At 41.9% G+C, this 13,568-nt stretch overlaps 1 long non-coding RNA gene across 2 annotated transcripts in view; it reads left to right on the top strand.

Annotated features, from left to right (window-relative positions):
- LOC118319915 overlaps nucleotides 1-11,914 on the top strand; it is a 34,723-nt gene extending 22,809 nt beyond the window's left edge. Inside the window, exons 1-2 of one of the 2 annotated variants that reach the window (XR_007031493.1) lie at nucleotides 9,556-9,608; nucleotides 10,654-11,914. This is a non-coding gene — a long non-coding RNA (uncharacterized LOC118319915). Of the gene's footprint in view, nucleotides 1-9,555; nucleotides 9,609-10,653 lie in introns of those variants that run through there. The other variant, XR_004796169.2, reaches the window with a different exon arrangement.
- Nucleotides 11,915-13,568: the final 1,654 nt, after the last annotated feature.

The following is a 13,568-nucleotide window of genomic DNA, read 5'->3' as shown; positions in this document are numbered from 1 at the left end:
ATGAACCAATTAAGTGTGCTGGTGGCTGTGCTGTCCCAGGGGGGGGCGTCTGAGGAACTGAGACGGCCTGATTAGCTCAAAGGTAGGCCTGACTGAAGACAGCCTGCTAAGGCAACTGGAGCGAGAAAAGTCCCATAATGCGAAGACACACCACTTGACAGTCCACCTGTGCGTGTTGTCATCGTTGCCTTTGGCATTTCGATTGGTGTTGATTGGTGTCAAGGCTGCTTTAAAGTTGGAATCACGACGGATGGATGGCAAATGTGTTTGTAGCAGGTTAGCACTGGGAGCCGACTTGACAAATGTGTTGCATTTTGCAACAGGGACAGGCCCTCCTAGCAGGTAATACACCCTGAAAAGTGAGCTACATGATACCCGGACAAATTACCTCAGAGAGTGACATCTCCAGGTGCGGAGTCCAGAAATGTTTAAGACAGTCTAACTTTATTTCCATCGATCCCCTGTGTGCTTCAAGAACACCTAGATGGGTTCCACTAGACTGTAAACAAGAATGATCAGTTAATACCTGCACTATTGATCTGACCCGACCCCTCTAAAATTCAATCTCTTCGATGACACTGTTCAATCTTTCTGCTATCGTACACTCACAGATTTGAAACTCATGCGGTCTCCGGGACTGAGGGACAGAAAATCCCTTTTACGGGGTGACAGTTATTTGTCTTCAAATAAATTTGACTGCCAAGGTCAGATTCAATCTGTACACTTTCCATAAGTGATGTGAGATTCTCAGAAAAAATATTTGTGTTTAGGAATTGCTTTGCTCCCACGCTGGGCAGTGATTGTAAAAACTAAGTCACGCCCCACAGAGGTCATCTGTACTGCATTTTAGCTGAGCTACACACAATCTCATGGAAGGATTCCTCCTGTGGCCTTTGATACACAACATGCCGAATGGGTGACCATGCCAGCTCAGCTGTTCAATACGGCCTTTTTACTTTTCTATCAATCCCTGACCCACTCAGCTATGATATTGGCCCTGCATACCTATCCCTTCCTATTTGGCCCCTTTTTGTAATCTTGTGACAACCCCCTCTTTTCCCAGGCCTCTGCCATTCTGACAAGATCCGCAGTTTCCAGTCCTGGGGGGGAAATCGAACATTCAAAACCTCTTCATCTCGGAGGCAATTTTGAGGCACCTTGTCCCCCATGGTCAATTTGTCACCATGCGGAATGCCAGGAGGTGTCCTTGGGGCTGACCACTAGTCATTGCTCTCTGTGACACTTGGAGAGAAAAGAAGAGAGGAAACAGAGAGAGGCAGAGGGGAGGGGGAGAGGGGAGCAGAGGGAGAATGAACCTGACAAAGGCCCTGAAACAGATCCGTCCCACTCAGCAGAGCCAAGGGAGTATGCAGCCCGGCTGTCAGCACCTCTCATTAGTCAAAGGCAGCCTCCCTGACAATGTGACACTGATTACTGAAAGCCCTGATTCAGACTTTTTCTTCGACTCCATGTAGCAGCCGAAGCTGCATGCATGTATTCACTTGGCAACACACTCGTACAAATACACACGCGCTAGTACAGTCCAGTCTTTCGAAATGCTTGAAGTGCATTTAATTCCATTTTAAAAAATCCCCTCCCATCTCCAAAGGGACTAAAGCCTTCATTAAAAGAAGCGATAAAGGGCAAACTGGTGTCTACCAGCTCTATTTAAAATCTATTTATTGATTTTCACAGGGTGTGAATAAATATTAAATGGTGTTATTGTGCAGAGAGGCTTTTTACACTGGCAGGAGTGGCGGAATTAGAGGGGATGAAGAGTGGCATTCATTAAGAGTTTATCATTTTTATTGATTTGGCTGTGATGTCTCAGCACTGAGGAGGATCTGATTGCTTTTACTTAATCACTGCATAGAGTTGTGAAGGGAGGACTGAAACAAAGTACCGGGGGTTGCAGAGGGAAATGGCAATTTTCTTTTCAAATACCAAATACAACAGTGTCAGTGTGGAGACCCTCTGTTGAGGACCAAGCTTTTCACTCCCTTTACTGTAGACAGACTTTAATTTCTAAGCAGCAAATTTCCCAGAGCAAAATGCATCCTTGACTGTAAAAACCAATCTTCTACAACAACAATGATGTTGTGACCCACCTTTAAACTCTAATTTTAATTATTTAGTTTCAGTGAGATGATGTTTTGAATTTATGTGATTCATAACAGGGGGGAAAACAGCTTGATTTTTTACAGGGCTTGGATAACAACTTTGAAATACAACCAATATAAAATAGACATGCTTGCCGGTAAATGTAATGTGGGATGACATTATTTACAGAATAACCTCAGATTGCCTCTCCGCATGTCATTCCTATACCTTTGATTAACAATGATAGGCCCTTTCTCTAGACACCCATTTACTGTATATTTGATGAAAAGATATTAGTTAACTTTGAATTTCAGTCAAATAATACTTAACTTCTGTGTCTCTTGTGTCCATGTCTTTCGTTGAAAACACATCAAATTAGTTGGATTGCTGGTTTTGGCCTGATAGTTGTTTCATAATAAGAATCGGAAATATACGGCTAGTTAGCATGCTTTGCGTTGTCAATATTAATATTTTATCAAAGAATTTGTTATTTCCTTGATCTTGAAGCACAAGTCTAGCATTACACCCGGTTTTCTGGTGAGAAATAAATGAGAGAATGATTTTTTTTTAGTTTTCAGGCTTACGTGAATGCCCCTTAGGGGTGTGCACACACAACTCCATTACACACGAATAACATGCGCACTCTTGATAAATGTCCAATAAGAGCCATGCCAAAATAGCACATTAGAATAGGTTCTAATCATATTACCATGTACAGTAGTGGAATGGAAGAAAAAAATACATTAGATGAGATCTGAGATACACTATGTCCTAGATTTAGATGTTTGTACTGTAAAAAGACAATTAGCTGCACATTGTATCTTACAAAATCAAACAACAACCAAAGTACAAAACATATTGTTAATATGGAAGTAGAATGAACATTTGCTCAAAAATGAATGGAAAATGCTACAAAATAAGGATATGCAAATATAAATATCTAAATATAGACTAGAGTTTGTTCTAGGGCAACACAACACATACAGTAAAATATGTCATTAAGCCTTCTTTCACAAAAGTCTTGAGGGACATGTTTTTATGAAAAGTTACTCTCGAGACAAAAGATATAATTTGATTTGTCCTCAGGTCTATAAACCAAAACGATTGAAAAAGTCATGTGTATTTGTATAGAGCTTTTCTAGTCTTAGCGACCACTCAAAGCACTTTACAGCACATATTATGTCACATTCAGCTGGAGTGAAGATTTTAAACGTATGTGGCAGACGCCGATAGCATCCAGTCCAGAGATTGTTGATATGACACCACCTCAGATTTATGATTTAATAATTGGACTGACAGGGCTTCCCTCTTGATCTAGTTGTGATTAGAGGATACGTTGTGCCTAAAGATGCAGTTGTCCAGAACTACTGTCTGATGTACAGTGCATTGTTGTGAAGTGTGATTTGAACCTGTTATTAGTTAACATTCAAAAGGCCAACTGAGCCTCTAGTTGGATTGTTTTGGTAGATATACTTCATGCCTTCATGTGGAGAATGATGATGCTGCAAATTGTCAGGAACAACTGCTGGATACTCTTTAGTATTCCTGTGGTGCTTTACACGTGTCGAATTTCAAGCCACAGGGACACAAGAGCATGTCGGTGACTTGTGCTGTAGAAGCACAAGTAATCGTAATATTAATGGTAAAAGGTCATTCCTTGTAGAGCTGGATTGAGTAGTGCCATTGCACTTCACCCACACATGAATCCCCTCTCTGCCAATGTCTACAGAATGAACTTCAAGATGGTGTAAAAATGATTTTTAAGAGCAACGGCAACATTCAACATCACCACCAGATGCAAATTCCACTGGAGATCCAATGACACCAATTACACAGCAAATGTCACATAGTAAACACAATTGGCTAACGTAAGTAATTGTATGTTTTATGTTTGCACTGGATGATGCCACTGCATTGATCTGCTGTATTATTACTATTCTGCTGACACTGTTGACCAGTGCATTTCCACTTTCAATAGCCAACTGTAAAGTTAATCTCTTCTGTTTTATTTGGCTAATCTCTCAGTGGGACCCACAAACTAAGAAAGTCGAATAGAATTAAGAGGAAATAGTGATTAACAAATCAAAGCAGCATTATCATATAAAGAACACCCTAAACCTTAACTCCGATCTGAAGTTGGGTTCCAGTGGAGACATCGTAGTAAGGTTTCTGTGTGCCAGCTGTGCAGACAATATGAAGCTTCCCTTCCCCACCAAATGGCCTTTTTTTCATGTGGACACCGAGGGGCAGACAGCAGGAAGCCTGACCCCTGTGAGAAGAGTGTCCACCCTGCCCTTGAAGCACGGACACTGCTGTTACCTTGGCCGCGCCAAGGATTAAAGGGAAAATTCGTAGGGAGTCCTTGGTTCGGCAATTCTGACTTCCAGGCTTTTTCCCAGTTTGTACCACCTGTGGACTTGCCAGGGGGGACATGGTCTGTGTGCCTTTGATTGATGCAAATGGCATTTTGACCTGGGAGATTTCCATAGGCTCCACTCTATTAGAGAGCCTGCAGCTAGCTCCCACCAAGAGCCGAGAGTATTGCCCTCCAAGTCTCCTGTGTTTCAGCCTCCCTGACATGAATGCTAAGTAATCCCTCTTTGGCTTTCTTCATTTATCCACACTTAACCTGATGACCAATTGACTACTTTGCTTGTTTGTCAATCTGCCTTCACAGTAAGGCACATGCGATGTACTGTAGAATACATGCTTCTCATTAGAGTGTGGTTATTCCTACTGCAATGCATCGCGCAGTGTCTACTTGTCAGCATACAGGGGATATGTTATGTATCAGACACGGCAGTCCTCCCCCTTCTCACTATCTGCGTTCTAACAAGGCCAGGATAGCGGCCAGATTGACAGCTGCTGGGGCATTTTAACAGGCCTGGTGTTAAACCGCTATACTCCAAGGAGGCATATGAATGATTGGCTGCCAAAGCACACTGAGCACAAACCCACCGCCTTCACTGTTACTATCTTCCAACTGACCATAAGCTTTAACAAAAAAAAGAAAAGAAAATGCATATTGGACTCGATTTACAAACTACTGTTTGCTAGTAGCAATAGTCTCATTTGTCAGCAATACTTTTACACGTGCTGCAGTTGATCCTTTATCCCTTTACTTTCGTACATGTATATACATATAATTTTCAAGGAGAGAATATTAATCTTAAACAATGATAAAATATTAGTTTTTATATTTTTTTCTTAACATTCAAAGGGTGTTGGGTAAAAATCAAATACTAACTCAAAACACCTTTATATATTTAAAAAAAGAAGCCACTAAATGATGTGTTTATCACAAACAAAGTAATCAGCAAAACATTAATTAGCAATTAATCATAATGTACACATTATGTAGTCATATTAACACACATAATTTGTTGATACAGATGACTCGTACTTAAATTAAAAGTAATTGTGAACACATCTGTAAATTATTAATAAGTTATAAATCATTGTATGAATAAATTTGACTGTTCTGGATTCTCTGATTGACAGAGGTGACTGTGTATAAAATACAACCTACATGTGTCACACTATGTAGGTATTTCTGCTTGATGACCAGTGACTCAAAAATGTATCATCGACGTCTCAACATTGCCTTACAGTCAATGGCATTGTCAGTTTGTTCTTCGGGGTTTTTCCACTAATTTCTCTACACTGTTCTAACATTTAAGGGGTTTTGTCAGAAAATTATCCTTTAGGCTGCCAAAATACCAGATTTTACGATGAATGTCAATTAAAAAAATACCAATTCTCCAGCAATAGTCTGGAACATGTAGCTACAATGCGTGGGGAGCAGATTTGGAGCAAAAGAAAGAAATGTGAGAACTACAGTGGACTTTGCCAGTTCTCTTTTCTGTCACCTCCCTTTCTCTTCAAAACAGAGCGGACATCGAAAACACCATTTGTCAGTGCACATTACATCTCTGGTCCCAAATGAAAGCCCAGTATGTGGCTCCTTTCAACAGAAGATAGTAACAGGCCTTGTTAATTGGAGTTGGCTTGATTCTGCATGAAGCCTTATTGTCAGCATGACTGACTGAGGATTACTGGGCCAGAATTGCACCATACTTGCAGACTCAGAGACAAACACAAACCGGGCACAGAGTGTGAAACAAATATATGCAGTAAATGGAGGCTTTTTCATTTAAAAACAAAATGAGTAACCAAAGTGTTGAATCTCTCCCAGCATCTTTATTCCATCCATGGCCATGTATGCTATATGCATTGGAATCAAAGTGAAAATATCTGTATGCAGACAACAAGTGAATCAACCGTCTAGCATGAATGAGTCAGAGGGATGGCTTGGATCACCTCTGCACAAGTGCAGGAAAACTGCAGCCAGGTTTCTAGATCAGAGACATTTCACTAAGCGCCGTTCAGTCAAGGTTGTTCCATGACACCAGAACATATTATAAAGAGTGGATGTTTTTAAGAGACACCAGTAATGAATCCAATGCTACAGGGTTCTTGTGGATTATGAGTAATTGCACTGAAACAAGTGAGGGAGTCAACTTGAGGAGATGATATAAAGAAGTAAAGTGTCTTATTCACATCAAGTATTTCATTTATTAAAAAATAACACAAGATACTGCTGCTATACAAGATAAGGCTGTCAGTCAGTGCTACATGTACAGTACTGAAGACAATCTTAGATTAACCAAATACTAAACACAAATCGACTTTAGCAGGAGTCAAGCCAGTGCAGCATATCCAATTCAATACACTATAATTCAGCATGGTTAGCTCTCCACCCGTGGCTTAGAGTGTTACGGTATTAGCGACTGAGCCAGGATAGTCCTGCCTGGATGCGGCGGGCAAACACTATTCACGGGGACTGTCGTGTGATTGGATTGAGGCAGACCTAAGCGCAGCTCGAGCTGCACTTATCAGCTTGCTGGCAGATAGGACTTGTCATACTGCCTGTCAGATCTGATGAGGGGACCACAAGCCTCACAATGGAGCTAAAATGCAATCTCCTCCTCTGCAGCTGCATGGTCTGTCTCAGAGACACACTTATTAGACTTTGTAAACAGCCAAATGTGAGCGCTAAGCTGTGAGAGCTACTGTCGGACAGGGAGTGTCTCTCTTAGCCAGCTAGCCAAGACTGGGAGCAATTCATTCAAACCTACTCTTGTAATAAAGATATTTACAAGAAACCAAAGACCTGAGTAAGTTGTAGGGGCCAAGGACCAAACCACCAACCCAGGGAACAGCGGACAATTGTCTCTACCACCCCGCAAAGCAAAGGTTTTTTTTAAGTTTTAAGAGCAAGAGGTACATGCCTTGTCATGAGCTGCCCCTTGAGTGACTTTGCAGGCCTAGACTGTTTGTGTTTTGTGTTCATTTTGAAATGACTACACTTAAGTGTCTGTTGTGGCCTTGTGTTTCACCTCTTGAGATGCCAAAATGTTGTTTTAGTCTTTGTTCCTCATGTTTTGCCTGATCTACCTGTTTCTGGACATTTTTACTGTTTCTGTGGATTTTGGATTTCCGCCTGCTCCCCACTGGATGGGTTTGCCTGTTTGGACTGCTCTCCCTGGTTTTGTATTCTGTCTGACCTTTGTTCCTCTTTGTGTTTAATAAAACTGTGAACTGCCTTAGATCTGCCGTCTACTGCCCCTGGTTCTCAGTCTACTGTACAGCGGACATATTCTCCTAGTTCCCTCTTGGTGGCTAAACTGACGTCTGTTCCTGGTTCCTAGCCTTTGATTCAGACGAGTCCTGCTCGAGGTCCGCCCAACATATGGTCCTTGTTCCCAGTGGCCTGGTTGTCATCGCTCCTGGTCTGGTTGACTCCCGTCCCTGATCACCAGTACTACTGGCCTCTTGTCCAACTCCACTGACCCCTCCTGGTCTGCCTCAATAGGGATTCTCGCCCTCGCCGTCAGAATCCTTTTCTTACTCCAGGGAGGTATCACCTTTGCCATTGGCCTTCAGAGATCCTGCCTTCATGCCCGTCCCCACTATTGTCCCTGCCCTCACCAATGCCCTCTTGAGAAGTCCTGGATTTTTTATCAACCTGAGATTTTCTGCTCCATCCTTGTTTTTCAATCCCAAATAGGTCTGGGGCACCATCCCTGCCCAGCCCTTAGGCAGTCCACTTTCAGCGCGCCCCCGCCCAGTCCTGCAGCAGTGCCGCTGAGATTCCCAGCTTCAATTATTTTCATCCTGTCCACTGGCCCATTTTCCTTTACTAACCTGTTCTTGCTCCTTTAACTCACAGCCACTATCCACAGCTGGGTCGCAATGAAACTGAGACCAACCAGCTCTTTCTTCCATTTTATTTATATATTTTTTGACCTGCTCCCTTTCACAAACTCACTCCCCCTTCTAATATGATCCCTTTTTCTTGTTCCCTGATTATGGCCCTTTCACCGAATGCCTCCAGGTCCACCTGAAATAATGATATTTAAACAAGCGGATGTGAATAGGATTGCCAGAGGAGGCCCAGGGACGTTTAATATCTACAGTACAAAGAGCAAAGGAGAGAGAGACCCGTTTGACGGAAGTTTCGTTCCTTCCACGGAGCACAAAGTCTCTGTTCTGGTTTCCTGAGATCATTAATTTCTTGAAAAGAGATCTCCCCGGGTGAGACTCATTCACATGCAGATGGCACTATTCCTCAGGAGCCTCTATCGCTCTTTCTCTCTCTTTCCATCGAGCCATTTAGTCCTCTCGTTTTATCCCTGTTGCTGTGTAGCTCCCTCCTATATTAAGCAAACGGTTAACTATGCAGCCTTAGGTGACATAGCACTCATATTTCAGCACTGCGGAACGGGAGTAATGCAATGTGCTGCTATGGATACATTACATATGAATTTGTCTCTTTTAAAGTCCGCATAGTCGGAAAGCATGTCACTTAGTGATACAGACATTTATCTATGGAAATCTTTTCTCTCTTCTGTCCTCCATTATTGTCTAACTAAAAACGTTCTTCTTTTCTTCCTCACGCTTGACACACATCTCCATATCTGGCATCTTGTGTTATGATATGTAGTGCATTTTGCATGTTGGATGTCATGCCACCAGGGAAGAACCAGTTTATGTTAAATAAAATAATACATATTTCCCAGCTCAACAGTGAAGGCCGCTCTTTGCCCTTTACTGCTTTCATCTCCAAATCACTCTTATTCTCCTGCTGTATGGTAATGATGGAGTTAAAGAGCTCTGTGATACCTATCTCCCTCGCATCTCAACCCAAAACCATCTCTTCTTCGCCGTCTAACAGCAGCTCCAGTGTCGGTGTGTTTGCCACGGTAGTAATTAGTAATTAGTGACCCGTTACTGCATGCATTTGTGCGGTAACCCAGAGGCATAAGCAGCACCCCCACCCCCTCTCTCTTCTCTCCCAGTTTATATCTAACCTGATAGACTTTGATGAGATGCTTCTTTGAAGACCTGATCAAAGACAAGAGCCTTAGATGGGAGTGATGTTTGCTGTTGGTAAGGAGGTCGGAGAGAATACCAATCGTTTTTTTCCAGGGAGAGACAGATAGAAAGTGAGTGAGAGGAAGAGGGCAAAGATAATACATACATAATACATACATCCACTGTTGGAACCTAACAAATAACTCTACAAAATAATAAGCACTGTTTTAAACTTGTACCTGAATGTATTAAATACTTAAAATTATTTGCGTTTGAACCGCACTTCCAAAAAAATGAGAATAGTCCAAACTGTCAATTGGAATTTTGACATGCACTTTTGAGATGGTCCCCAACTTCAGCTTCTCAGTTTCCCATCTACTGACAAGTTGCACAAAGTGCCAGGCTTCTGTGTCAGATCTTGAGGTAAAAATAGCGACTCTGCAACATCAGTCAAGCTTATCCTGCATTGCCCTACAAATCCATTGAAAAAGTGATGAAAGGTTATTGAGGATGAACCACAAGGAATGTCTAAGTAAGCGACACCGATCAGGGACAGCATAAAAAGAGCATAACTGGTTTTAATGTTGTGGCAGATCAGTGTATGTCTGTGACCTGTTTCGAAAGACTTCGTTCATCAGTTATTTGACTTTAGATTTATTTTATAGTTTATCTTATAGTTTTCAGCTATTCACCGAGGTTTGAAGGCTTGACTAAGGCAAAAGACACTGATGAGCCACATCATTAAAACCACTGACCTGTTTTTATGTTGTCGTTGATCATTACAAATGTGTTTACTACTTTGGTTAATCTGAATTGGGAAAAGTCACCCTGCATGACTACAAGTAGAGTTCTTTTCGCCCTGTTACCCTGAAAAAGGAAAAGCTCAGTGAAGTGTCTGTGCACCTCACTGTAATGGGGGTGGGGCAGTTATTACTGCAAGGATTTGGATGTTGTTCATGTTTTTTCAGAGCCATTATCTTTTTATATCTGAATAATGCATTTGTTTTCATTTCCATCCCCAATCTGCAGCATGCACAGTTATTCTAAGTATGTAATACATGGTTCTCTTGTTTTGCTGCAGTTCAATCAGACTCTTATAAACATCCTCAGCGGTTTATACTTTGGTTCAGTGGTTCCCATAACGAGAGTATATTAAGTAATGCTTGGTCCACACAGTTCCACTGTAATACCACGATGGTCCTGAGGGGGACTTGCATTTCAGCTAGAGGAAGACAGGTGGAAAAGTGCCACGATGCAGACAAAAGGGAATGAAAATGGACACAGCCAGGCAATGGAGTCGAGAGGTGGAGGAGTGAGGGAAAAAGCAGAGTGACAGGAGGTGCAGCAGATGTTAAACGAACGATGTGAAGACGCGGCAAATAACATCAGCGCGCCGTCTCTCTGGCTGTCATACTGCCTTGTATCTGTTTTTTTTTATTTTGTGTTGTGTTTCCCCTTTTCTGCCTGTTAGACTTTGTCTGTTAGGTTTGTTTGCACTGCAGTCACCATGTGCCAGGTTTGCGCAAAGCAGAGGACCGAGCTCAGCATCTGTATTCAGGTGCACTAATGGAATCACTGAGGCTAAAATGGCAGGAGGTGAAAGGTGAGTGCACAGAGAACAGCAGACAGCTCAACACCACCACTGCTGCTGTCGCTCTGCCAAACCACTCGACTGTGATGGCCTGGAAAGTGTGTGTGTGTGCTTGTGTGTTTGTGCTTGTGTGTTTGTGTGTATGTGTATGCAAGAGTATGTGGGAGGCAAGGCCAATTAGAGAGGTGCAGATAATGAAAAGTGTTGCGATCAATTTTTTTTGTTCACATTCATCTTTTCTTAGTTATTCTCTGCTGTGGGTTTTTGAAAGATTTAGCTTTTAGGAATGTGTGCTGGGAGTAGCTCTGACAAAATATCTATTGACTTTTAGAAGTATGCTAGGCTTTTCTGTCTTTTCTCAATACAGAGGCTTTACTGAAGGTGTGGTACAGTTTGGGCAGACATGCTTAAGACCCTCAAACGATAAGTTCAGATTGTACAATCAGTTAAAATTCATTTTCATAATTCCTCCTCTCCGTACTAGCCACAAGGAGACCTTTTCAAGAGCTGTATGAAATGATTGGACACAATGTTCAGACTTCTTTCTTCATCGCATATTTGCAAAATAGGTATTTAAATATGATCTACTGCTTTGTCTGCATGTATGTTTGCTGGCTAGCAATATTACTTCTCACTGCATTGGTGCATTATTATGTTTCCTCTCCCCTGCAAACTGTTGATCAGCAGAATAGCCTGAAGCCCTGCAGCAGCAGGAGGTAAATCACGTGGCTGATCTCTGACTCATTTGGAGCTGCAACTAATTACTGTGTTCATTAACAACTGATCTTGTGATTATATTGTTGATTCATTGATTAATCATTTAATCTATAAAAATGTCAAAACAAATGAATGTGAAAAAGAAATCCCTCCGCAATTTTTCAGAGCCAAAGATGATTTCTTGGAAGTGCTTTTTTTTGTCTGACCAGTATTTGAAGACCCAAACATCTTTAGTTTAGAATGTTGTAGAAGCAGCAAATCATCACAATGCAACAGTGAGATCCAAATTGTTTTTTGCGTACAGCATTGGTCCTGATGGAAGCAATTGACCCCATTGACGTGTCTTAGGTGATCTGATTTAGGGTTGAATGTTACAAAGAGCACCAATCCAAACCTCCAGAGTTTGTGGGAGGGGGTGTGCATGGGTACACATTGGAGGTAGTCATTCCAAACTAGTTCAAACTGAGGGAGCAAATATTATCACCTTTCCATGCTAAACTAACACTTCCTGAGATCCTGAAATGTCAAATCTGGACATTTTTGAGAGGATTCTGGGAACACATCAGTGGCTGCTATAGTCTTGCTGAAAAAGCAACTATTTGTGAGAACCAATTTGGGAAGAAACTACACAGCAGGCTCTTGAATCAATCCTTTGCATGTTTAAGCCAGACCACAAAAAGGAGGAGCAACAACAATAGATAGCTGAAGTATGTGCTTCAGCCAATTAGCCATACACTGGGCATGAGGCGGTAGAGGCAGCATGTTGGGCGAATGCATAGCAATTTGAGAATTTGCAGGCGGAAGCCCAGACAGCAAAAGAAATGCAGGCCAGCAGTCGTCCCGCCACAGCAGTTCCGGAGTACAGAAAAAATGCCAGTTTATCCGTATATGTTGGAGTTAGCCCCCGCTAGCTGGAATAATAAATTAAGGCCAGAGCAATCTGCCACACAGCTAGTGGGGACGATAAAGACTTTGCCGAGGGGAGCCAACTACTGTAACAAACAGAACAGAGCAATTACGCTGCAGTGATTTCACTGAGGACTGTTGTGAACTGACTGATTCTGCATTAAAACAGCAGTGCAGAGGGACTGTCTGTGTGTGACAAAGAGGTTTGAAATACAGGGTCTTTTCTTCAAAGACAAATTCAGTGCCACCAGAAACGAGAGAATGTAATAATTTTCTATGGTTGTGGGAGTTACGACTTGTTCAAATATCATGTCAGACTATAGGATAAGACAGTATACTTTGGAAGAAAATGTAAAGAATGCCTACGGTGAAATATCACCAAAGGATCTGCTTCGGTACAGTTTTCAAAGGAGTATGTGAGTCAGACTAAACTCAAAGAATATCTAGAAAATATGTTTTTTTCCACCTTCTGTCAAACCTGACTTATGTCTAACTGACAGCTGCCACAAGGTCTCTCACTGCAACTATACATGACTTGACACAATCATCGACCAGCAAAACACTAATCACAGAGCCTGGCAGACTGTCGCACTTCTCATTAATCCGTCTGTAAACGACAGACATGCAGTATCAGTGTGCGCTGAATTGCCTTGAATCAGCTTTTTGACAGCTGACATCCGTGTGATATGTCCAGAGCTTCATATTGAACTTTTTCTCCCTCTTTTAACTTCCAGGTTGGCTACATTTGTAATTACAGTGATTATTGCTTTTAAATAGGTCAGGGCTATAGTCAGAAACCCTTGGTACTAAATGGCAAAATAGCATTTCATTGCTGCTTCTCGTATCCCAATAACATGCTTTATCAAGTTGAAGCTAC

The sequence above is a fragment of the Scophthalmus maximus genome, chromosome 9, assembly GCF_022379125.1.
Source record: "Scophthalmus maximus strain ysfricsl-2021 chromosome 9, ASM2237912v1, whole genome shotgun sequence".
NCBI classification, from domain to species: Eukaryota; Metazoa; Chordata; class Actinopteri; order Pleuronectiformes; family Scophthalmidae; genus Scophthalmus; species Scophthalmus maximus.
Note: the sequence above shows the minus strand (reverse complement) of the source record. Positions and strands in the feature narration are given on the sequence as shown.